The 27,464-nt window shown below is 43.7% G+C and overlaps 1 protein-coding gene across 1 annotated transcript in view; it reads right to left on the reverse strand.

The window, feature by feature from the left end:
* Window positions 1-26,566, reverse strand: part of NPFFR2 (neuropeptide FF receptor 2) — a 51,841-nt gene extending 25,275 nt beyond the window's left edge. Inside the window, exon 1 of the mRNA XM_079990995.1 lies at window positions 26,073-26,566. The gene's annotated coding sequence lies outside the window, so the exon portion shown is untranslated. The remainder of the gene's footprint in view (window positions 1-26,072) is intronic.
* Between the last annotated feature and the right edge of the window lie 898 nt (window positions 26,567-27,464).

Here is a 27,464-nt window from a genome sequence, read left to right on the forward strand (position 1 = left end):
ATGGAACACTCAGGATGAAACGGTGAAATCTGCTATGATTAAATGGGCACAAGATGTTGGACATAACATAATGATGGCTGACTGGGAACAGCTGTGGACCACAGGTATGAAATTTACGGCATGTAATGCCCTAAGAGAGAATTTAATGAAAATGATTTACAGGTGGTACATGACACCAGTCAAGCTTGCAAAAATTTACCATTTGCCCGAAAACAAATGTTGGAAATGTAATGAGACTGAAGGCACATTCTTTCACCTTTGGTGGACATGCCCAAGGATGAAGACATTCTGGGAGATGATTTATAATGAAATGGAAAAGGTATTTAAGTATACCTTCCTGAAGAAACCAGAGGCCTTTCTCCTGGGCATGGTCAGCCAATTGGTGCCAAAGAAGGATAGAACATTTTTTATGTATGCAACAACAGCAGCAAGAATACTCATTGCAAAGTATTGGAAGACACAAGATCTACCCACCCGGGAAGAATGGCAGATGAAGTTGATGGACTATATGGAACTGGCGGAAATGACTGGCAGAATCCGAGACCAGGGAGGAGAGTCGGTGGAAGAAGATTGGAAAAAATTTAACGATTACTTACAGAAATATTGTAAAATTAATGAGCTTTAGAAAATGGTGGAATGAAACAATATGGCTTTGGCAGAAATGTTATAAGGAACTAGGTACAGATAGATTGTTAATGTATTAAAGGGGAAAAAATCAGGTTAGAATATGTTAAGATTAATTATAGGACAGAAAATAGATGTAGATGGAAAGGACTTGCTGAAATAGTTAATTGAAGTGGAATACAAAAAGGGAGGCATGAGGAAGTCAATGAAACAAGTGAATGAAAGTTAAGATTGAAAATATTGGAAGTGTTTTTAATTGTTTTTGTTCTACTTTATTAATTCAATGTGCTTTGTAGTGTTTTTGTTTTTGTATTTTATTATATTGTTATGTTTAATTTTCATTTTTTTCTTTTTGTATTTTCTAAACTCTTAATAAATATTTTTAAAACAAAAACAAAGATAGCCCCATGTAGAGCACATTGCAGTACTCCAAGCAGGAGATAACCAGAACATGCACCACTCTGGCAAGACAGTCTGTGGGCAAGTAGGATCTCAGCCTGCGTACCAGATGGAGCTCGTAGACAGCTGCCCTGGACACAGAATGTGTGAGAGGATGAGAGGGGCAGAAAGCTCCATTGCTCAAGGGTAAATTCTTGCACATGCACATGCACATACACATACACATACACATACACACACAAACTTAGCACTATTCTGGATACAAGCCTATGTTTTGTCTTATATTGTGAATCTGCTACCTCACTGATACAGGTCACCAATGTTAGAAACTAGGATATATAAGCTAGGTGCCAAATTGCTTCTTTGAACCAGGGTCCCAGGTGCCGAAACGGAATGTCTAGTTGCCATTTGGGGGCCAAACAGCTCAAAAGTCGTATTTTTCAATATGACTTTTTGGTTCCTGAAATTCATTCTGATTGTGCAGATAAAATAGCATGGCTGGAATTCTACAGGATGTGTTGCTAGTGTGTGAAAACAGTCACGGTCCAAGGATCTCCAGGCTTGCACCTCCAGATGGTGGAGATATCAGGCACCATCCTGGGGCCTGGGCTTCTTCACTAGGTCACAAGTGGCCAATAGCCAGGTGCTTACACTGCATTTGGGAGCATCTAGCCTCCCTCCAGGCAGAAGCTTCCTGGGCGTAGGGAGGGAATTGCAATGGTCTGATGGGTCCAAGAGCTCTCCCACCACCTTCCCAAAATGCACCCAGCTTAGGGAAGGAGGCAGGAGGGCCCCAACATCCTATCAGAGCCCTGACATCTCCTTCCCAAAGCCCAGGAATCCCATGAAAAGTTTCACCACATGCCACTGCAATCAGAGCTCTTATGTTCTTAGTGGCAAGCCATTGCCCAAAAGAATAGTAGCTCTGAAAGGGTTTTTTTAAAATACAATTTTTATTATCATTCATTCCCATCTGCTGCTCCACCTGTCTTGATTCCAGATGGCTTCATCTTCTGGTTGCCCTTTGATCTTTAAATATCTGCTGAGCTCTGGAGGCTGCAGGCCAGGTTAAAAAAGGTCTAGGATTTCCTGACCACTGAATGCATAATGGCTTTCCTAAGGGCCTGGGACCACACGGAAGAACAAATGAGCACTTAAATTGCAACGGACCAAACCGTTTGCCTCCCTGGCTGGGCCCTCGTGTCTTCTTGGTCGCTGAAAGTCAGTGGAAAAAAAATGTGCCAGAGGCTTTGAATCTGTTTCCCACCTTGCATTTTTCATTTAGTGAGAACACAAAGGACATTGACTTTGGTGATTTTACAGGAACAAAGGATTTCTATTTTGTGATTGCCACTCACTTGACTAAAGGATCCAATGATCTAAGCCAGCCCTTGTTTCTGTTCCGTGCATGGCTTGTCATTTTTCATAGAGGCTAGTAATAAAAATAATTTATATGACACCCATCTCACTGGGTTGCCCCAGCCACTCTGCGTGGCTTCCAAACACATTAAAACAGTAAGACATCAAACATTAAAAACTTCCCTATACAGGATTCACTTCAGATGTCTTCTAAATGTTCTTATCTCCTTGACATCTAATGAGAGAGTGTTTTACAGGGTGGGCAGGACTACCGAGAAGGCCCTCTGCCTGGTCCCTGTGGCCTCACTTCTCACAGAGAGGGAACTGCCAGGAGGCCCTCGGAGCTGGATCTCAGTGTCTGGGCTGGACAATAGGGGTGGCAATGCTCCTTCAGGTCTACAGAGCCAAAGCTGTTTAGGGCTTTAAAAGTTAGCACCAACACTTTGAATTATGCTCAGAAACATACTGAGAGCCAATGTAGGTTCTTTAGGACCAGTGTTACATGGTCCTGGCACTGCCTTGTCTGAGTAACTCATTACCAGATCTGTCACCTGGCAATTTCCCCCCATCTGTTCTGCTCAACCACTCGGACATTTAAGTTGGGCACATTTGGCTGGTATCCCTTCATCAAATCCAGACCAGAGAGCCTATAAATTGCATGGCTCACAAGGGCCAAAAACCACACAAGGGGAATGCAGATGGCGAATCTGCAGACAAGGCAAGTCTTGGCAGAGGACACAGGGACCACAAAGTGGGAACATAACAGCACCAGACAAGCAATTTGTGACAACTCAGGTCCAAATGCAACATGATCCGAAGCCTCTTGACTATTGCATTGCATTTATTGGCAGACAAGGCATCCAAGGCCATTTACAATTTCAAAATGCTAACACAAACAAATGGTCCTGCCAGGCCAACCCATGGTCTCTTCAGTGACTCCCACCTTTCCTCAGGATGGAGGGGTCTCAAGAAGCCCTAGCCGGAGGTGGGAGAGAGGCAGGGATGTAGTGTAGGGGGGCTGTCGGGGCGATTGTCCCAGGCACATTTTCCTGGGGTGGCATGGTATTCACACCACCTTCCCTGATCAGATCTCAGCCTTGCAAAGCGGCACAGGGCTGGCTCAGGGAGGACGGCATGAGGAGAACGCAACACTTATGTGCCCTTTGATCCCAGCCCCTTGAGGGTGAGGCTGGGATTGAAAGATGCATGGTATACTTCTCACACAGCCCTCCCCAAGATGCAGGGCCCTGTGCTGCTTTGCGAGGCTGGGATCATTCAAACTTCATTTAATTGAATTGAAATACTTTATTGTCACTTGCACAACTTGTATACAGTGAGATTACACGAGCCCCCCCCCCCCATTCTGCTCTCTTAGTCTTAATTCCCCTCGTTTACTGATGCACACCCAGCAAACCCGAAAGTCAGTTGCCCAGTTGTTATCTTTTCATTCAGCAGGCTAACAGCCCATGGATAGAAGCTGTTCTTTACCCTCTTGGTGTGACTAATCATGCTTCTATATCTTCTGCCTGAGGGCAGGAGATCAAGGAAGTGCCGGCCAGGGTGTGAATCATCCCTGAGAATGTTCCTCACTCTCCTGAGGCAACGTTCTTCTGCTATTTCATCCAGCAGATTCATGGGACAGCCCATAATATCTTGTGCTGTATTCACCACCCTCTGTAGGCACTTCCTATCAGTTGATGTCAAACCAGCGTACCACACCATGATGCAGTATGAAAGGAAACTTTCTATTGTTGACTGGCCCTCCGGGCCATGTGCCCTGACCGCCAGCATGCGTGCGCATCCCTGGGCGCCATGAAAACATGCTCCGCTGCTGGAGAAAGGATGCCCCAATACTTCTCTTGGGCAACTGATGGCTCTGTGGTCTCTGGCTGGGGCTTCTGTTTTCCCTCAGGGCACACAGATCTTTCTCAGTACAGTCGTACAGTGGTGCCCCGCAAGACGAATGCCTCGCAGGACGAAAAACCCGCTAGACGAAAGGGTTTTCCGTTTTTCGAGGCGCTTCGCAAGACGAATTTCCCTATGGGCTTGCTTCGCAAGACGAAAACGTCTTGTGAGTTTTTTCCCTTTTCCTCCCTTTTTCTAAGCCGCTAAACCGCTAATAGCCGCTTAGCCGCTAAGCCACTAATAGCCGCTAATCCGCTAAGCCGCTAATAGGGATGCTTCGCAAGACGAAAAAACCGCAAGATGAAGAGACTCACGGAACGAATTATTTTCGTCTTGCGAGGCACCACTGTACCTCAGAAGTGGAACGCCTTGCAAGTCGAACATTTTGCCTTCTGAACACCACAAACCTAGAAGTGTGCATTGCAGTTTGTGAACATTCTTTGGAACCCGAATGGCCGATGCGACTTCCGGGGCTTCCGATTGGCTGCAGGAGCTTGGTTTCTCAACGTTTTGGAAATTGAACGGACTTCTGGAACGGATTCTGTTCGACTTCCGAGGTACGACCGTGGTGGCCAGTGAGATGGATGGGATGGGGCACCATCACTCTTCCAGCTTTCCAATCAGGGGCAGGGGAGGGTCATAGGGAGCTTGGTCCAGCCTGGTGCATCTGTAGTGGGAATCATTTGGCCATTGCTGATGGCAGCATCTCATAACAGCCAACTCCAACTGACATTGTGTTGTAAGGTCACAGACTTCCAGAACTCTTGAACTGGGGAGCTCAAAGGAAATGCAATAGAAGGTTGTGTGGAGGTACAGTCCCTGAAACCACAGCAGAGTGGGATGCAGTGGGGGAAAGAGCAGTTGTAAACAGTTCTAGACCGCCAAAAGCAGAACAGAAAAGAAATTCAGTTTTTTGCAGCAGTTGCCCACTGACATAATTCCTTTCACAGTGAAAAATCAAGCCTGAAGAAGATTTGGATCAAAACTAGCCAGCTTTTGTATTATTTTCTGTAAACAAGTTCCTGAAGCCAAAAGAAATATCCAACTTTTAGTATTTCTGCTATATGTGTTTGTAAGTGCACAGGTTGTTCACAGACAAGCAGCTAGACAGATTGATGCTGCGTTTTTTAAACCTAGCACAATTTCCAAAAGGCAAACAGCGTATGCTTGCAGCCTCACAGATAGACATCTCATTCACTGGCTACAACCCAAACGATTTCTCTCTGGCCTCACAAAATGGAAAGCGAGCAACTGTCTCAGCTCCTTTCCTCTGCCCACTGGCTAGTAGACTACAGCCATCAACCCAAAACAAAACATCTTCTAGCTCTTAGTGATGGCAGTGTGCTGAACATTTCTCCCACTTTTTTAACCCTTCCCCTTCCATTGCTGTGAAATAAATTGCATTAAAAATTGCAAAAAGGGGAAATAAAATATTGGTGATATTCTCATGGGTGGGCTACATACGTTTCTGTCTCACTAACATTACTTTTGACCTAGCTGAGATGTGTTGCAAGTGCCCTTTCCTTGATTCTACAAACAATCTTGCAAAGTGACCCAAGCTCCGCAGCCTTCCTAGGTGCCTATGTTGCAATCAAAATCCAGGAGTTGCCACTGGGCTTTTGCAGAGTTGCAGCAGCTAAGAAGGCTGCGAATTAAGGGAGGAAAGGTTTACTGTAAAGGAAAAAAGTACATGCATTTTTAGAATAATTTAACCCTTGCAATGGCATAGTAAGCTCAAAGCCCCACATCCAACAAAATTCTCAAGTGCCATGAGAATGAGGCAGAAGAAAATGGAGAAATCTTTTGTAGGCGAAGAAAACTTTTGAGAAATTGGAGGATGGGGTTTTGGCACAGGACTAAGTGGTTCCCATGGAGGAAAAATACTCAGCCATCAGTTAATAAAAGCCTAGAGAAAAGGGCACTTGGATTAATAGCAATATTAGCATCCTAGACCACATTCACACCGTACATTCAAAGCACTGTGGTACTACTTTAAATAGTCATGGATTTCTCCCCCCAAAATTCTGAGAATTGTAGTTTGTTAATGGAGCTGAGTGTTATTAGGAGACCCCTGTTCCCCTTACAGAGCTACAATTCCCAAAGCTCCCAGTGAAGAGGGGCTGATAATTAAACACAGTGCTTTTCTTCTAGGAAAAAGAGGTGCCATTACACACCGTGAAGTTGCTACAGTAAGTAGCAGTTTTAACCAGTGTTTCTCTTCTTCTAAAAAAAAAAAAAAAAATGATGCCCGTACTGCATACCCTTTAGTACCCCCAGAAAAAAGCACTGATTAAACCACTCTGAGAACTATGGCTCTGCAGTGGGAATAGGGTGTCTCCTAACAACTTTCAGCACCCTTAACAAACTCCCAGAATTCTTTGGGGGAACCCATGACTGTTATGTATGGTATGACTATGGCCCTACCCTGCAATCCTTTGGTGCAGTGCTGTACTTGGTTCCTTTGGAGGAAGGTGTGAGGTTTAAATCTAATAAATGGTACATAAATGATAAAAACCAGATGGAAGGTGTTGCCATTTTGTATTATTTAGCACTACTGACTGATGAAGCTTGCTGCAAAACCTGGATAATATCCGGAGAACAGGTCTCTATTTGGCTCCATTGGACTATTTGTACCATTTTCACCGTGGGAGCCGTGGAGTTGTTTTCCCGCAACCGCGCATACATATATCACTTAGCGCTTCCAGCAAATGACTATTTGAAGAACGCTTTCTCGCAACCGCTCCTAAATAAGTGGCTTTGTGCTTCCAGTGAACGACTATTTGAAAAACGATATGTTTGCTCCAGTCGTGTAATGTAATACAGTGGACGCTCGGGTTGCGAACATGATCCATGCGGAAGGCACATTCGCAACCCGCAGCATTCGCAACCTGTGACCTGCGCATCTGCACATGCGCAGATCGCTATTCAGCGCTTCTTTTCATGTGCAAGTGCTGAAACCTGGAAGTCACCCATTCCGGTACTTCCGGGTTCAGTGTGGTGCACAACACGAAATCGCACAACCCAAAGCGTCTGTAACCCAAGGTATGACTGTACTTACTGCATACACAACCGGTATAGTAAAGAGAGAGACATTTGTTCATTCTATGTTTATTAGTCTCTCCAGGCTTGGTTATGCACATTGCACTTTAGTTTGCTTACTGTTTAGTAGGTTTATGAGTTTATATATCTATTCTAGTAAAATTGTCCTTTATATTCATAAGCCAGTTTTTGGTGTTGTTGGTTTGTTATATAATAATTGTTATTACACCTGATACTTTTTGTGTATACTATGTTTCATTGAAATGGACATAATTTTCACGTGAAAATACCTGGGAACGGAAATAACTTTATAATGGGCATTTTTAAACAGGGACCAGCATTCTCTATTGGTGCCACTCTGGTGGAAGGTTGTTTTTTGTTTTTTTCATGGTTTTTATGCAGATATTTCCAAAAAACATCAGCCTCACAGAAAAGTGTGTGCCCAAACTAGGGGAAAGCTAAGAATGAGCTTGATGTATGCACTCATGGTATTGTGAGAAGAGTTAGTATTACAGGTTAGCATTACAACTGTACAAGAAAATTATAAGATACAGTGCACGATTACATCCTTTCTATATTTCATAAAGTCATTTGCCAAAGGACTCATAAAAACTAATAATGCGGAAAATATTAGTTGGCCAACATTCATGACTTTTGCTTCTAAGTGGAAATTTACGGCTAAGAAAGTTCTCAGCGCTACGTTGGAACAAGTTGGAATTAATTAAACCCATGTTAAGGTTTAATTAAAATTAAGAGAGACAAGGTAATCTAATTTTGTCAAAGAAAAACACATCTCTATTTATTTCATGTTGATTTAATGATATGAAACTAGGCCAAGCACTATATTCCAATCTGTTGATTTGCTTTCCACTTTGCTGATTTCAGATAACAACCCTTTTAAAAAATGGCATTATCACAAATTGTTATCAGAATACTCTGACAGCTAAATTAAAATGTAATTATGGCATTGGTGTGGCAGCCAGAAATTATACACACACACACACACACACACACACACACACACACAGGTACCTTGAGTTAAGAACTTAAATCGTTCTGGAGGTCCGTTCTTAACCTGAAACTGTTCTTAACCTGAGGTACCACTTTAGCTAATGGGGCCTCCTGCTGCTGCGCTGCGATTTCTGTTCTCATCCTGAAGCAAAGTTCTTAACCCGAGGTAATATTTCTGGGTTAGCGGAGTCTGTAACCTGAAGCATCTGTAACCCCAAGCATCTGTAACCCGAGGTACCACTGTATGTGTGTGTATGTATGTGTGTGTATATATATGTGTGCCACAAGACTGATCATAGCTAGTGCTGAAGCAAGAAGAGATACCATGTGTGCATCAAAATTTGATATTTGTAGAGTTTCTTATAAAACTCAAAGCCATGACGCACACATGGGTAGAATGATCACTGCAGATTTTCAGGTGAAAAACACAAAACAACATTTTTTTCTGGTGAGGGAGGGGTGGAAGTCAAAGTTTTGAATTTCTTTACAAATCCCAGTGTATCTGAGCTTCTTTGGGCTGGGGAAGGACAAATTAGTCTATTTATAGCCTGCATCACTTTTGCATGTTTTTGCCACAAGAAAGTAAAAACATAAGAGGAGGAGGTTGGATCAGGCCAATGGTCAATCTAGACCAGCATCCTTTTCTCAGGGTGGCTGCCCAAAGGTCTGTGGGAATCAGATTCAGTGGGGTGTCTCATTTAGGTGCCCTGCGGGAAATCTTAGTGTCCCACACCAGCTGCACCTTTGTCCCGAAACCTTCCCCAGACTGCCCAAGGAACACCTGGGACTAAGATGTCTCAGGGGGAAAGTTAAGATAGATAGAGGAAGGTTCGTTGAATGATAAGATGCTGCCTTAAACCATGTCTATCCTGGCTGGCTGGCTGGGTCTCTGTAAGGTTTCAGACACTAAACATCTCCTGTAAGGTAAAAGGTAAAAGGTAAAAGATCCCTGGATGGTTAAGTCCAGTTAAAGGTGACTATGGGGTTGCAGCGCTCATCTCGCTTTCAGGCCGAGGGAGCTGGTGTTTGTCCACAGACAGCTTTCCAGGTCATGTGGCCAGCAGGACTAAACCACTTCTGGTGCAACGGGACACCGTGAAGGAAGCCAGAGTGCACGGAAACGCCATTTACCTTCCCGTCGCGGTGGTACCTATTTATCTACGTGCACTGGCATGCTTTCGAACTGCTAGGTTGGCAGGAGCTGGGACGGAACAATGGAAGCTCACCCCGTTGCAGGGATTTGAACCGCCGACCTTTTGATCAGCAGGCCCAAGAGGCTCAGTGGTTCAGACCACAACGCCACCTGCATCACCTGTACTACCTGGAGATGCCAGGGGCTGAACCTAGAACCTTCTGCATGCAAGGAAGATGCTGTACTACTGAGCTATTTTTCTATTATTATTATTATACCTGCCCATCTGAATGGGTTGCCTCAGCCACTCTAGGAGGCTTCCAGAACATACAGAACATACATAATAAAACATCAAACATTAAAAAGTTCCCTATACAGGGCTGCCTCCTTGACATCTGATGGGAGGGCGTTCTACAGGGTTGGTGCCACCACTGAGAAGGTCTTCTGCCTGGTTCCCTATAACCTCACTTCTCACAGTATGGGAACTGCCAGAAGACCCTTCCCCACTGAGATATGGAAAATAGACAGCACATTAGCCTAGGGCAGGGTTTCTCAAACTTGAGTCTCCAACTCCCATCATCCCTAGATACCAGGACCAGTGATCAGGAACAATGGGAATCATAGCCCCAAAACACCTGGAGACCAAAGTTTGGGAAACGCCGGCTAAGGGTGTGCAAAGCAGACTGTGGCACACATCTCTGAAAGCTCTCCGCCCCTCAGAATTTGCCGCCTGAGGCAGCTGGCTCACTCTGCTTCATGATAGGAGCAGCCCTGCCCTTCCTGAGCCATCACTTTCCTTACCCAAGAATCCAACAACTGCATCTAGAATGGGGAGGAGACAGCAGAGTTAGCCAACGTGTAGGGGAGGATGAAAGACCATTTAAGCATCCTCTGTTGGCTTCACATAGAATCATAGAATCATAGAGTTGGAAGAGACCACAAGGGCCATCGAGTCCAACCCCCTGCCAAGCAGGAACACCATCAGAGCACTCCTGACATATGGTTGTCAAGCCTCTGCTTAAAGACCTCCAAAGAAGGAGACTCCACCACACTCCTTGGCAGCAAATTCCACTGTCGAACAGCTCTTACTGTCAGGAAGTTCTTCCTAATGTTTAGGTGGAATCTTTTTTCTTGTAGTTTGGAACCATTGCTCCGTGTCCGCTTCTCTGGAGCAGCAGAAAACAACCTTTCTCCCTCCTCTATGTGACATCCTTTGATATATTTGAACATGGCTATCATATCACCCCTTAACCTCCTCTTCTCCAGGCTAAACATGCCCAGCTCCCTTAGCCGTTCCTCATAAGGCATCATTTCCAGGCCTTTGGCCATTTTGGTTGCCCTCCTCTGGACACGTTCCAGTTTGTCAGGTATGTCCTTGAACTGTGGTGCCCAGAACTGGACATAAGGGAGAAGATGGAGCAGCTTTTAGTACAAACACCTAAGCAACACCTAAGCAAGAAAGGGAACAGAGAGCCCCCAAAAGCCAGAGACTGAAAAGCCAGGAGCTTCCCTCCTTTGCCGTAAATAGGAGATTCATCCACTCACTCAAAGGTTAGCAGCAGTGCAGGAAATGAATTTAGTTGGTATCACAGCTGGTGTGGGAAGGGGAAAACCTCTCTTCTTCGCATGCTGCATTTCCAATTAAAATTCACCCCCTCCGTGCCTGTTATTAACATTTTTTAAAAAGAAAGAAAGATCGACACAGTTTCTACTAATGTCGCATTTAATGGCATCTGAAGCATGGCCCTCGGTAAGGTAGAGAAATTTGGTGAGGTTTTCATTTTAATTCACACATCCCAAACGTAAACACAAACCAAAATGTGCCCTCCATCTGGCAAGATAGGCTTTGCACTAGATCTCCAAATTGGACATAGTAGAAGCTAACAATCATATCTTTGTAAGCATGTGGTGAGAAGACTAATGCACTCTTATGTGGCGCTGCCATGGTGAGTACCATCAACAGGCTGCGCTTATTGAAGAGTAGGATAGAGATGAACCACTTAGCCCAAGGCTACAACATTTCCACAAGCTGCTGATTATTTTATAGGCTCCTGTCACTCTGATGGCACCGGCTATAGAGAGAGCCCTCCAAAACACAGCATGATAATTTATATCGGGCTTCTTCTGCCCCAAGTAGGGCACCCGGAACAGCTTAAAAGCCGTATTTCAAACCGGAGAACAGTATTAAAGCAATAGATATCTTGAAGAAAAACTACTTGATAGGTCAAGGCAGATCCAGCGGCAACTATAGCTACACACAAGAAACCAGAAACATGACCATAAAAGAGAGAGAAATTGCTTTAAGAAAGCCATCCTGAGAGATCTCCTGCATGTGCAAACTGATGGATCTCCTAGGGGGCAGTAAGTTCCTCAGTCTAGGCACTGCCAGGGTTTAAAATTAGGTAACCACCAAGCATGTTTTGTGACTCCAATTGTGACCATGTTGAGATCTCTGAATGACAGGTTGGTAATTGACAGCTCCATCTGACTGGCCCCTCCAGCTTTCTAAAACAGGTAAGGAAAAGAGCTTATTTATTGAATGTCACTCCTTTTTCTTCAAGGAGTGCGTTGTTCCCCACGTCCTCAGTTAACCCCTACTATGACTCTGTGGGGTAGCTTAAGAGGCTGTAATTGGCCCAAAGTCACCCAGTGAGCGTCATGACTGAGTGGGGACTTGAACCCTGATCTCCCAGGTCCTAGTCCAACACTCTAACCACTACACCACCCTGACTTCCTCAAGTCCTTCTGCTACGGGGCAGCTCTATAAATTAAGTAGCTAAATAAATACGGGGAAAGCAAAATGTCACTTATAGAAGAATCTGAAGTATTTTCCTTGAAGACTGAATTCGTTTTATTCTGGATTGTTTTATTTGATGTTTTAATGTGCTGTAAAACCGCTTGATTTATCAGCTACTTTAAAATGAGGCTGCATTTTAAATTGCATTTTAACCTGTATTTTATATTGGGGTTTTTTCTCCCCCCCCCCACCTCTTTTCCTCCTATTATGTTTTTACTGTGATTTTATTGGTCTTAGCCGCCCTGAGCCCGGCTCTGGCCTGGGAGGGCGGGGTATAAATAAAATTATTATTATTATTATTATTATTATTATTATTATTAAGATAGTTTTTCTTTAAAAAATGATTAGAAGTAATAATAATAAATCTCATTGGGGGGGGGTGCCTAAATATTCCACTGTGGCAGCCATAACCTAGGTTTAAGGTGCCATTTGGAGATTATCTTATACAGTGGAACCTCGGTTCCCGAAAACCTCTGTTGTCGTACGTTTCGGTTCTCGCACTCCGAAAACCCGGAAGTAAATGCTTCTGTTTTTCAAATGTTTTTTTGGAACCCGAATGTGTGATGCAGCTTCTGCTGAGTGCAAGAAGCTGTTGCAACCAAAGGGAAGCTGAGCCTTGGTTTTCAAACGTTTCGGAAGCCGAATGGGCTTCTGCAACGGATTTCGTCAGGGAACATTTGAGTTTCTAACACTGGGCACTCCTACCAAGAAAGCCCAGACTCATTTCATTGTCTTCCTCGCCTCACAGTCATGAAACAAGTCTCTCCTAAACACCAGGGTTCTCTGGAGGTTCAAGCAGGAGAAGACAGTTTTTCAGTTGCTGGGGAGAATCATTAACCAAAGACATCTTCTAATGCAGGGGTAGAGAAACTCAGACCAAGGGCCTGAATGTGAATAGCCTCCAAGTGTCCTGGTTTTCCAGGGACAGTCCTGGCATTACAAAAACCACCCTGGCTTCTGCTTTGATCCCAGAATGTATCTGGTTCCCTTGCCAGTACAGCCCTAGAGGAGGATGAGCCGGCACTTGTTCTGAGTGCCTGTAGTGGCTGCTGCAAAGGAACTTCCCATTGCCTCTCCATGACCGCTGCTGCCAGCCTCCTCGCTTGGGCATTACAGTGGTACCTCGGGTTACATACGCTTCAGTTTACATACACTTCAGGTTACAGACTCCGCTAACCCAGAAATAGAACCTCGGGTTAAGAACTTTGCTTCAGGATGAGAACAGAAATCGTGCTCTGGCGGCAGCAGGAGGCCCCATTAGCTAAAGTGGTGCTTCAGGTTAAGAACAGTTTCAGGTTAAGAACGGACCTCCGGAACGAATCAAGTACTTAACCCGAGGTACTGTAAAGCCTTTTCTCAGGATGCGGAGGGTGTGTGTGGTGTGGTGTGATGTGTTGTGGTGGTGGTGGCACATGCCCTTCTTCTGGTAGGAAATGCTTTGCTGGACAGGGGGAAATAGGGGGTTGAGGACGGTCAGTTGTGGGAGGGGTGAGATCTTCTGCATACCCTCCAACATTCCTCAGATGAAAATGTCCCTATTTTCATCTGAGGAATGTTGGAAAGTATGGATGTGATCCCACACTGTCCTGTTGCCATATTTCTAGAAGATTCAAGACACAAACTTTGTTGAGGAAATGAAACTCAATGTTGTTGAGCAATAAACCTTAATATCCCAGACATTTTGCAGATTTCCCGAAATCGGTGGTTAATTCCCAAACGTCTCTGGGAAATTCCATATGGAAGACCTTTCCTACAAGCCCCCCTGAAGCAGCTCTTGACCCACTAGTGCTACCCTGAAACTGGTATTCAGGGACATACTGTCTCGAACAGATCTTAGCCTAGCTGGCTAGAGCATGGTGCTGATAATGCCAAGTTTGCAGGATTCGCCCCCATATGGGACAGCTGCATATTCCTGCACTGCAGGGGGTTGGACCAGATGATCCTCAAGGTTCGTTCCAACTCTATAATTCTATGCAGTGCTTTTTTCTTTTAAAAAAATGTTTAGGGGTACAGTGGTACCTTGGTTTGCAACCGCTTTGGATTACAACCATTTTGGATTACAACCATGTCAAACCCAGAAGTGCGTGTCCCTTTTTTTGGGTTAAAACCCATTTTTCTGGGATTACAACCCATTTTTGGGGGGAGGCCCCATTGGCAAAAGCATGCCTTGGGTTACAACCTGTTTTGGATTACAACCGGACCTCCGGAACAGATTATGGTTGTAAACCAAGGTATCACTGTACTCTCATTTTCCCCTCAATACTGGCCCTCAATGAAGCCCAACTTAGATTCACAAAATGTTTAAGGGAATGCATCGCCCTGCGTCCTCCCCCAGAAAATAGCACTGATTCTGTGCATAAAATGCATTACAGTGGACGCTCGGGTTGCGAACATGATCCCTGCGGGGGGCGCATTCACAACCCGCAGTATTCATAACCCGTGTCTGCACAATTCGGCGATTCTGTGCATGTGCAAAGCATGATTTAGCACTTCTGTGCATACGCAAAGCATGATTTAGCACTTCTGCGCATGCACGACCTCCGAAACCCAGAAGTAACCCGTTCCAGTACTTCTGGGTTTCAGTGGTCCGCAACCCGAAAAAACACAAACTGAAGTGTCTGTAACCCAAAGTATGACTGCAATAGCCTTATGCTCCATGGCTTTGCCTAATTCTCTTTTGAAGCCATCCCACTTCTGGTAGGAGCAAATTCCATGGATTTAACTATGCGCTGTGTCAAAGACGACTTTCTTTTGTCCGCATGGAAGCCTCCAGCATTCAACTTCATTGAATGCCCCCAAGTTCTAACATGATGAGAAAGGGAGAAAAAGGAACTTCAGTAATAGCTGCTAGGTAGATAGAAGAAATTAGATTTATTGAAAATAAGTTTAATTATGGGGAAAAAATGTGTATTGGCAGTAAGTAATATGAATTTGAAATATGGAATAGACGGGAAGTTGGGTCTTTAGTGTTAAGACCAATAGATGTTTTATTGTTTGCCAAGAAAATTATGTGGCTATGGTTATTTTTGTAATTTGTGTGTAATTTGGTATTTGTTTTTTTTTTCCTGTTGTATAAATAAATAAATAAATTTAAAAAAAGAGAGAGAAAAGGAGAAAAACCTCTCCCCAGCTCTATGTCCTGGGCACACACTGCTGGCATTTGAGGGCAAAGTGCCAAAAGTGCCCATCCAGGCATGCCAAGATGATGGCGAACAAGCACACCGGCTTGCCCCTGCAATGGAGGGGGGTCAGTGCCGCATGATGTGTGCACCTGCTGCACAACGTGCTGATGTCACTCACACATGCCGTGCAATGTGCTGGTGCATCGTGGGCATGTGCTGCAAAATTTTGAGGGGGTCCAGCCCACTATTTGAAAATTGGGTGCCCTAGGTGGTGCCCTTGATGGCAATAAAATGTATTACCTGCAATAAAATGTATTACCTGACAGGTGAGGAAAAGAAAGTCAGAAGTGCTACCCAAGCAGAAAGACATTTGTGTTTCCTTACAATAAAAGAAAAAGGAAAGCATTTTTTTCCCTTATGTATAAAGTAACAAAACACAAAGGTGCAAAACAACAGCAACAGCAGCAACAACAAAACAAATGCAGAAAGGAAAGGAGGAGGCAGGTTGTCTGGAACTACAAGCTCAAAGAATGAGGCTTAAAAGATCTCACACAAAGGGTCCAAAAGAAGGCAAACTCCAAGCTGAAAGATGGAAGTGGCCAAATCAGCCTGCTTCCTGGTGTGTGGATTTTCTACTTATAGGTAGGGAGCTTTTCCACAAAGGAGCCATACAGAATATAATACAATACTATTACATTCAGCATGAGGTTCCAGGCTCTTATGCAGGGTGTGTGTTTCCTTTTAGAAAAATGAGACACAGCAGAGACCGTGGTGTCTTTGCGATATCTAGTTTATTTACACATATATACAAACCAACCCATTGCTCTCAAATGTTGTTCTTGTTCTCTCTCTAGCTCACGGCTTACTAACTGCCATTCTAAATGGCGCGAATGGTAATAGCGGCCCCTTTACTGCTGTGAAGGGGAAGCTCGGCGGAAACTGGGTCGTCCGCTACGGCGAAGCGGAGACCCACATCAGAAACCCACAGGCAGCAAGAGCCTGTGGTCCTGAGACTCGGCGGGCGCCTGAAGCGGCCCCCAAAACGCAGAAGGAACCCCGTAAGGAGCTCTGGAACGTGGAGGGGGTTGCGGCGCTGTGAGTCGTTTCGCAATCTGCGGAGTGAAGCCGCGTTGCTGCTGCCGGTGAGCGCTGACCTTTCTTCCTGGAAATTTTGATTCGGGAAAGCAACAATCCGTGAGTAAAGAAGGACTTTAAATAATTTGAGACTAAATTAATGAATTTGGCTGAAAGCGGAGTGACGCAAAACAGGAAGTCCGTCTTCCGCTGTCATTGAACCTCAACGCAAAGTGCTGGAGGAGTGGAGGCTTTAAAGGAATCTTCAGCTTAATTGATTTGAGCACCCAGTGAACTTCTTTTTAAACAAATTAAGGACTTTAAGTATTGAACTATCCATTTGTATTTGCAAGGTGATACCTTTCTTCTATTGGAATTACAATTTGGATGAGAAACCCAGGTGCTGGAGCTGCCTGAGTAACTTGAGCTGTCAGTTCTGCGGATTTGGCTACTACGTATTAGAACTTGCAACAATCTGAGGGTTTGGACTTGCTACTTTGAAACATCAATTGAAGTACTAGTATGCACTGTTTGATACAATGTGGTTGTTAATACCAACTCTGCTTAAAATCTGCTATTGAAGGTCCTTGGACATTAAACTTGATTCTAATAAATTTATTAGAATTGGATTCTTCCCTTGAGACATTTTAAGCCCTCTAGAGGATTTGGGATTTACAGCAGTGACATTATTTTACTTTCCTTTTCCCCGACCTCCTGTTTTGTTTTCCTCTGGGCCGTTGCTTTCTCGTGGGAACAACTCAGCTTGACCTTGACTTTTAGATAACTTTGGAATGAGTGGCGCAAGAAGGAGGGGAAGAACTAGACAAGCAACTCTGACAACTCTAACCTCAGTCTCGCAGGCACGTAGATCATCTGTACCCACTTTGCCTTCAGAAGAAGAAGCTGCTGCTCTGTCAAGGGCAGGAGAGGGAGAAACTGAACAGTTACAATTGGAAGATATGGCCTCAGGACCAAATGCTTCTATTCTAGAGAAAATCCTTGAAAAATTGGAATCTTTGGACAAGAGAGGGGAATCTCTGGACAAGAAAGTCGATGAACAAACAGCCAAAATTGATCAAAATACAGAAAGTCTAAATAGATTAACTGGACAAGTATCACAGAACGCACAGGTAATTGGGCAGTTGACGGAGGCCACGTTAGAAAATCGGAAACTGGCTGAGGACACTAGTAAAAAATTAGAAAAGTTTGAACAAGAGGTAAGACCAATTTGTAAACAAGTAGGTGAACATCAGACTTATTTATCGATGATTGAACTGTGGAACCGGGAGAGTAATTTAAGGATAAGGGCGATACCAGAAGTGGAAGAAGGTAATCTAGCTGAGTTTCTGACTAAAGAATTTTCCAAGTTCTGGAATTTAGAGGAAAAGGACTTTAAAATCGTGTCTGCTTTCAGGCTTGGAAGACTTGTAAAGAAAGAAAAGCCCAGAGACTGTTTGATAATATTGAGATCAAAGGAGGAAAGGGATAAGATTTTGGGCCTACATTACGGAAAGTCACTGGACATTTTGGATAAAAGAATTGAGTTTTACAAAGATATTCCTAAACAACTGTTGGACCTTAGATCCACCTACCTTGAATTGGTTAAACTGCTTAGGAGCAATTCAATTATCTTTAGGTGGGAATTTCCTCAAGGATTATCTTTTACCTTCAGAGGGAAGAAGGTTAAGATTAGAACACCGGAAGATAGAGACAAATTTTTGACTACACACGGAGAGGACCTTCAAAAAGGAAGTGAACTACTCTTTGGGCCTGGAGCACCGGCGGTACCGGCACCCTTGGAATCTGAAGACTTAGAGAACAAGATACCACCCCTGGAAAAATAACCAGATTATTTCAGGATGTCTCTGCAACTTCTGAGCTGGAATATAAATGGTTGTAACATTCCGGAAAAAAGGAGGAAAATATTTCATATATTAAAAAAAGAACAACTGGACATTATTTGCCTGCAAGAAACACATGTGACTAGGCTCCATCGAAAAGTGCTAATAAACAAAAGATTGGGCCAGGAATTTATATCTTCGGACAGAGTAAAGAAGAGAGGTGTGGTCTTTTACGCAAAAGAGAGCCTGTCACCCAAACTCCTATTTAAAGATGAACACGGAAGAATTCTGGCAATTGAGGTACAACATCAAGGAGAGAAATTTTTGATATTAGGAATCTATGCGCCAAATGAGGGGAAATCGGAATTTTATAAGAAGTTGCATGAGACTATGCTGGATTATTTGGACTATAACAACATCATTTTAATGGGAGATATGAACGGGGTCGTATCAACCAACATGGATAAGTCACAAAGCCAAAATGTTACAAAAGATGGCAGACTACCAGAGACTTTTTTCGAAATGACAGACAATATGGACTTAATTGACATTTGGAGAATGAAGAACCCCTTGGGAAGAGAGGGAACATTTTTCTCTGAAGCCCAGCTGACTTGGACAAGAATCGACCAAATATGGATAACTAGAGGTCTGGCACCCAAGGTCAGAAAGGTGGAAATCTGCCCAAAGACCTGCTCCGACCATAATGCAATGAAGATGGACATGACACTACTACCAACCGGTTCCTTTAGATGGAAGATGAATGACAATTTGTTCAGAGATCAGGAGATTGTTGAGAAGGCCCAAAAAGCCTTGAAGGACTATTTTGAGATAAATATGAACACTACGGTGGAAAAAAGAACTATCTGGGACGCAAGTAAGGCTGTAATGAGGGGGTTCTTGATACAACAGAATGTTGTAAAGAAGAGGAGACAAAATGAGAGGAAAGACAAGATTTTGGAGAAAATTAAAGAATTGGAGAAGAAGTTAAGATCAAATCCGAAGTCACAGCCGATTCTGAGAGAAATCAAACTTCACCAAGCACAATATTCCAAATTGATAAACCAGGAAATAGAGTGGAAGATTAAATTAATGAAACAAAAAACTTTTGAATCGGCAAATAAATGTGGAAAACTGCTAGCTTGGCAGTTGAAGAGGAGACAAAAATTAAACACAGTTACAAATTTAGAGACTGAAGGAAGAAACGTCCAGAACCCTGTGGAGATCAGAAAGTGCTTCCAAAGATATTTTAAAAGATTATATACTCAAGGGCCGCAAGATGAGGTTGAGATTAAACAATTTCTGGAAAAAAATGGACTAACAAAATTGTCACAAGAAAATAGATCAATCCTGAATTGTAAAATAACACGACAAGAGATTGAACAAGCCATTCAGAACATGCAATTGGGCAAATCCCCAGGGCCAGATGGGCTGACCTCCAAGTACTACAAGACATTAAAAGACTATCTGATACAACCACTGATGGAGGTCAGCAATAAAATTATGGAGGGGAAGAAGGCGCCAGAATCGTGGAAAGAAGCTTTTATCACATTGATACCAAAATCGGAAGCTGAAAAGACACAACTCAAGAACTATCGTCCCATCTCCCTTTTAAATGTGGATTACAAAATATTTGCAGACGTTTTGGCAAGTAGACTCAAAAAAGTATTAAATGAAGTAATTCATAAAGACCAGGCAGGCTTTCTCCCAGGTAGACACTTGTTTGCTAACACAAGGAATATCATTGACATTTTGGAACTTTTGCAAACAGACATAAATACAAAAGCAGTGTTAATTTTTATAGACGCGGAGAAGGCCTTTGACAATATTTCTTGGAAATTTATGAAGGGAAATTTAAAAGAAATGGGAGTGGGACGGGGTTTTAAGAATGGGATTGATGCAATATATTCAGAACAAAAAGCTAAACTGATAGTTAACAATGTGGTTACAGAAGAGTTTAAAATTGAAAAAGGAACACGACAAGGCTGTCCCATTTCCCCTTTGCTATTTATTTCGGTTCTGGAGGTGCTCTTGAACATGATCAGAGGGGACCGGTTGGTGGAAGGAATCCAGGTCGGAGCGAAACAATACAAACTTAAAGCTTTTGCAGATGACCTAGTTTTGACTTTGCAGGAGCCAGAATCTAGTACGAAAAGAGTGTTACAATTGATTCAAGACTTTGGTCGGGTGGCGGGATTTAAATTAAACAAACAGAAAACTAAGGTGTTGGGAAAAAATTTGACAGATACAGAGTCAGAACGGTTTCAGAGAGAGACAGAACTAACTGTGGTTAAAAAAGTAAAGTACCTAGGGGTAAACATAACAGCAAAAAATCTGAGTCTTTTTAAGGATAACTATGAAAAATGTTGGTCTGAAATTAAAAGAGACTTAGACAGTTGGACAAAATTGAAACTTTCTCTGTTAAGCCGAATTGCCGCTATTAAGATGAGTGTATTGCCAAAAATGTTGTTTTTGTTCCAAACATTACAGATTGTGGACAAGACGGAGTGCTTCCGGAAGTGGCAGAGAGATATCTCTAAGTTTGTCTGGCAGGGCAAAAAGCCCAGAATTAAGTTTAAGATATTAACTGACACGAAAGAAAGAGGGGGCTTTGCCCTGCCAGACCTAAAGTTGTACTATGAGGCCGCAGCTTTCTGCTGGCTAAAAGACTGGCTACTTCTCGAGGACACTGACGTTCTGGACTTGGAAGGTTTTAACAATGCTTTTGCATGGCATGCATACTTATGGTATGACAAGGTTAAGATCAATAAGGCCTTTAAGAACCATATTGTCAGAAAAGCAGTGTTTAATGTCTGGACAAAATATAAAGACTTATTGGAAAATAAAACTCCAAGGTGGCTTTCACCGCTAGAAGCTAAGGCCGGAAAAAAACCCAATATGGAGGTCAAATGGCCAAAATATTGGGAAATATTAGAAAAAGATGGAGACAATTGGAAATTGCAGAGTTTGGAGAAAATGAAGGATAAAGTGCGAGACTGGTTACACTACGCTCAGATTAAAGAAGTTTTTAAAAATGACAAAAAGTTAGGGTTCCAGGTGGAGAAATCGAAATTGGAAACAGAACTGTTAGAACCTAAGACTAAGGTACTTTCAAGAATGTATAACTTGCTGTTAAAATGGAACACACAAGATGAAATGGTTAAATCGGCTATGATAAAGTGGGCACAGGATATTGGGTACAACATTATGTTTGAGGACTGGGAAAGGTTGTGGACCACTGGGTTGAACTTCACTGCATGTAATGCTTTGAAGGAAAATGTAATGAAAATGATATATAGATGGTACATGACCCCAGTCAAGCTTGCAAAGATATACCATGTGTCTGATAATAAATGTTGGAAGTGTAAAGAAGCTGAAGGAACATTCTTTCACCTCTGGTGGACTTGCCCTAGAGTGAAGGTTTTCTGGGAAATGATTTATAATGAACTGAAAAAGGTATTTAAGTATACTTTCCCCAAGAAACCAGAGGCCTTCCTCCTGGGTATTGTCGGCCAGAGGGTGATAAAGAAGGATAGAACTTTTTTCCTGTATGCAACAACGGCAGCAAGGATACTCATCGCTAAGCACTGGAAAACCCAAGATCTACCCACACTGGAAGAATGGCAGATGCAACTGATAGACTATATGGAATTGGCTGAGATGACCGGCAGAATCCGAGACCTGGGAGAGGAGAGGGTTGAAGAAGACTGGAAGAAATTTAGGATTTATTTACAAAAACACTGTAATTTAATTGGATGTTAAGAAGGATGCTAGATCATAAATAATTGACCACCACTAAATTAGATGGAATTAGGACGATAAGTAGATCGAGGAAAATATAAACCATTTGGAGAACGATTAGATTATGTTTAAAAGAATGGGACCTAGGAATATAAATAAGATGATAATTTGCTGGTTAAAATTTAAGACGATGTAAGTGGGAGCAGGAGATGTGAGGGAGTCCAAAGAGGTTTTGAAAATATGTCATGATATATGCTATATTGTTGATTATTTTTGCATTTGTATTTAAAAATTTTAATAAACATTTATAAAAAAAAAAACACTCTCTCCGAAAACATATGCACTTTTCAGGCTAGACTGCTCAGACAAATGAAAACCCAGCTAAATCTCTCAAGCACAGAGCAACTCTGATTATAAATGAAGGAAATGTCTTATTTGCATTGAAAACATTAACTCTGTCCTAATGGAAATGTGCACAAACTCGTTTTCTAAGAGACAGGCTTCGGAATCTGATTGCCTGACATTTTACATAGGAAGCTCTTCTACACCAAGTCAATTCAGTGGCCCATCTAGCTTAGTAGCACTGTCTAAAATGAGCAACTGATCTTTCAGACCACAGCTGGAGAGATCTAGCTTAATGCATTGAGTGCTGGAATGCAAAACAAATTTTCTGGATAGAGAAGAAAGCAACAGGGAATGGGACACAGGAACATTGAATTGGGGTTCAAAAGGACCTTAACAAATTGGAGAACTGGGTCCAACCTAACAAAAAAATAATTTCAATAGGGGCAAATGTAAGGTTTTGCACTTAGGTTGGAAAAACTAGCTGCACAAATATAAGATGGGGGGAACACCTAGCTTGCCAGTAGTACATGTAATAAGGATCTCGGGATCTTAGCAGGTCACTAGAGTAACATGAGTCAACAGTGTGATGCAGCAGCAAAAAAAGCTACAGTAATGCTATTCTAGGCTGCATCAACAGAAGTATAGTGTTCCAAGGAAAATAATAGCCCCGCTCTGTTTTACCTTGAGTAATGCCCAGCTTTGGGAGCCACAATTAAAGAAGGATATTGACAAAGTGGGATGTGTGCAGAGGAAGGCGATCAAGATGACCAAGGGTCTGGAAAACAAGCCTTATGAGGAACAGTTGAAGGAATTGATGTGTTTAGCCTGGATAAGAGGAGACTGAGAAAATATATGATAGCCATCTTCAGACATCTAAAGGGCTGTCGCAAGGAAAATAGAGCAAGATTGTTTTCTCCTGCTCCAGAGGGTAGGACTCAAACCTATGGCTTCAAAAAAGGAGGTTCCAACGAAACATCAGGAAGAACTTTCTGAGAGTAAGAACTGTGTGACAGTGGAACAGACTCCCATGAGAGTGGTTGACTCTTCTTCCTGGAGGTTTTTAAGCAGAGGTTGGATCATCATCTATCATGGATGATCTAGTTGAGATTCCTTCATTGCAGGGGTTGAATGAGATGGCCCTCAGTGTCCTTGCCATCTCCACAGTTCTATGATTCTATGCCAAGTGAGGCCATCAGTCCATCTATCTCAATACTGTCTACACTGGCTGGCAGCAGCTCTCCAGGATTTCAGACAAGGTTCTGTCCCAGTCCTGCCTGGAGACACCAGGAATTGAACGTGGGACCTTCTACAGATGCTCTACCAATGAGCTATAGCTCTGCCAGTTGCCCTTTACCCAATCAGACCATTGGTCTCTCCGGCTCAGTATTGTCAGTACTGACAGCACTGACAGGCAGCATCTCACCAAGGTTTCAGGAAGGAGATTCTGGCCTGGAGATGCCAGAATTAAATGCGGGAATGAAGCTTCTCTACCAATGAGCTGCACCCCTTCTATAATCTTAGGCATGTCTACGCCAGTTTTCTCACTAGAATATTGCGGCACAAACTAGCGAACACCACATCTCTTTACCCAAAACAGTCGCTCAGAAGCTCACACACCACACAGCTAACCAAGGTTCAGCCAGCAGAGGGGTTTTTTTGCTTCACCTAAAACAGATTTTTCTCAATTTCCAACCACCTTCAGTGGACATGTTTTCAGTACAAAACAAAATCAAGCGAGATCTTTCGAACAGCAAATGTCCCCAGAAAAAACAGGTCCCATTACTGAAAGAGAAGCATCTTTGAAAGGAAAAGCTATTTCACACCCTTATGGTGTGAGTTGCCTGTGTACATCGATTCCGATTCATTCTGTTTTTCAGGCTCACTTCTTCTCACCCCTGCCTTTCCCTTCCTCCTCAGCCTCTTTGTTTTCCCCACACCTGAAATTCAGTTTGTAGGCTCCTTGGGGCAGAGACCCGCCTTCATTCTTACGTTGCTTTTTAAAGAACTTCATAAAATGATGGTGCCATAATCATATGCAATGGTAACTGGCAATGACTAGGGAGATTTGGGGACAGAGTTAAGGGGATTTTCAGATGCATCAGGAATATCAGCAGCCTACGATCAATGAAAATGTGGTTATTCAATACCTCCTTTCCCAAGAAGGGCTCCTGCGCCTGCAACACAGAAGTGGGAAAGCTTTGGCCCTCCAGGTGTTGCTGAACTGCAACTCCCATCAGCCCTACCTGGCATGGCCAATGGGCAGGAATGATGGGAGCTGTAGTTCAGCATCCTCTGAAGGACCACATTTCCCCAAAGATGCACATAGGTCCCATCAAACACCTGTGGGACTTTCATCCAAGTAAAATGGGATGGTTGGAGAAAAGTGCTCATCCATGCAGAGTATGGAAATATCTTCTCCACCTCCTGGTCGTCATGCTACTTAAACAGGAGCCCTTTTTTGTCAGAAACAGTTTTGTCCCATTGAACACAACAGGTTAAACCCGATGAACTATGAGGTTTCACCAACTCATGAATCCTAGCCTTGCAAAGGGTCTCCTTCATCCTCTAGCCCAGCAGTTCCCAACTGGTGGTCTGCAGACCCCTAGGGGTCTGCAGCACCATTCACATAACAAAAACTATCATGTAGCTACCAGAATTTTCAACAGAGAGGTCCATGGCTTAGCTTTTGCAGAACATGGTGTCTGCAGTACTTAGCTAATTGGGAGCCACTGCTCCAGGCTGTATTGGAAGTGTTCAACACCTCAATCAGCATCTGACACCTTCTTGCCTCCTGTAAGACCTCCCTCCACAGAGTCAGGTTTATTTCCTCTGTGTTCTTTTGAGCACACAGTTTTATTAACCGTTGTACTGCCATCGTACCCTCCCTGTACTTCAAAAGGGGATTCCATGTATGCCCTCAAAACATAGGGGAATGATAATCTCATCCATCTTGATTTGAAAGTTTATAACTCCTAGAGTACTGGGTGTGGCCTACTCCCAAGTAAACAGAAGGTAAGGCTGTCAAAGCAAGCCAGGGCTTATCTAGTATGTTAGGGGGGGGAAGGCTGTTATTTTATCTAATTTCATTGTTGTTTTATCATGTTTATCCCCATTGAGATTTTTTAATTTTTATTTTGTAAGCGCTTAAGAGGTGTAGGGTGTTTGGGGAAGTGTGAATGCTTGAAATAGAACAACCCCATCCTCAATGCCCGACCTCTCAGCGTAGAGTCTCTGGAAATAAACAACAACAACAGTAATGCTTTGGTGCATGCACAGAATTCCCTTCCCGCAAGCTACAGCCATTCACAACAGGCGTCTGGGATAGCTCAGTCGGTACAGCACGAGCCCCAAGCTGGGCTAAAGATTCCTGCATTGCAGGAAGTTGGACAATACGACCCCCGTGGTCCCGTCCAACTCTGCAATTCTATGATGCGGGAGCCTGGACAAGAGGAAACGTTTAGATAAGCGTTAAAGGGAACCTTCAGCCCCGGAACCTCTCCGTTTTTAGAACTCAAGAACGGCGTGAGAAATAAAGGTCTGGGTTGGTTCCTGATCTGTCTCCACCCAACCCAGAATCCCAATTCCCAATCCAAATCCGACGACAACTCCAAACGGTTTGCTCTCCCGGGACCACCCCGGAAAAGGGGAACCACTCAACTTTCCCACCCTTCTTTAGATCCACTCACCGGGTTAAGGCAAAGCTCTGCGTAGACAGAGGTCCTCCAAGTTCCCCCTGCTGGACGCGCAGTTCCGCCATGATCCCCCGCCCTCCGGCGGTTCATGTTCCACGTGTCCCATGTCCGGACCTCCGAGCCTCTCGTGGCCTCCTTGCCCCTGGCGGTTTAGTCGAAGGCGCGTCTCTCTCTGTCTTCCCCGCGGCTCCTACTGCTGCAAGCGACCAGGCGGCAGCGGCACGGCGGAGTCAGCCACGCGACGGCTGTGCGCTCTGCGCTCTGCCCACTCTCGGTGGCATTTTTTAGCATCTTGTGAGAGGGGCGGGTCTGGGTGGAGTCCGGAGCCTCCCCCAGCCGAAGAGGCACGCCAGGAGGAGGAGAGGAGAAGCCCTGCCCCGCCCTCCTATTATCCTGATCGTCGGGGCAAGGCGAAGGAGAAGAGAAGCGGAGGTAGCTTGATCTGAGCGCCCGGGTCCGCTGTCGCCTCTCCAAATACGCGCCTGGCTTGCATCGGGTCGGAGGGGGATGGAGACGCGCGCGTTCTTGATCCAAAAGCGAAAGACCGTCGAACCTACTTGAAAAGAGTAGCCAGCTGCCTTGGTTATGAGGAAAGAGAGAAAACGTTTGACACCTGTGTGATCAGGTGTGTGGATCGCGCAGGATTCGCGGTGCCGAGCGCAACCCAATCCTGTCTTCTTCTTTTTTTAAAAAAAATAATTTTTATTCATTTTTCAAACACATAATGAAAACAAAACACAGAACAAAAACTCAAAGCACAAAACAAAAACATACAAAACATTTAAACAAATATAACTTCAAAATTGTATTTTCATACACCTTCTTTCCTTCGACTTCCCCATACCTCCCCATCCCTGCATCCTTGTTTTATGATTCTTTAGCAACCCTTTGGTCAATTTATCTTGATTCCCTTTCATTAAATTTCCTTTACTTTTTTAGTTACAGCTGTAATTCTCTGTTTCTTACCCCTTGACATCTTAGCATTCCTCAATTTTACAACAGTTTTTAAGGTATATTTTAAATTTCTTCCAGTCCTCTTCCACTGTCTCCTTCCCCTGGTCACGGATTCTGCCCGTCATCTCAGCCAGTCCCATAAAGTCCATCACCTTTGTTTGCCATTCTTCCAGAGTAGGTAGTTCTTGCCTCTTCCAATACTTTGCCAGTAGAATTCTTGCTGCTGCCAATCCTGTCTTCTTCTTTGGCGATCACTCGTAGCCGAGTAAGATTGCCTTCCAATCCTGTACATGCTTACTCGGACGTAAATCTCACTGGATTTAATTCAGTTGGATCAAAGGAAGGGTAAGCAGCCTGCCTGCCGGTGTTCCCTCACTTGCCTCGGCTCTGTAGACTTAGTCCTAGGTAACTGGGTACCGGATTGCAACCTAA

Source organism: Podarcis cretensis (assembly GCF_951804945.1).
Source record: "Podarcis cretensis genome assembly, chromosome: 9".
NCBI classification, from domain to species: Eukaryota; Metazoa; Chordata; class Lepidosauria; order Squamata; family Lacertidae; genus Podarcis; species Podarcis cretensis.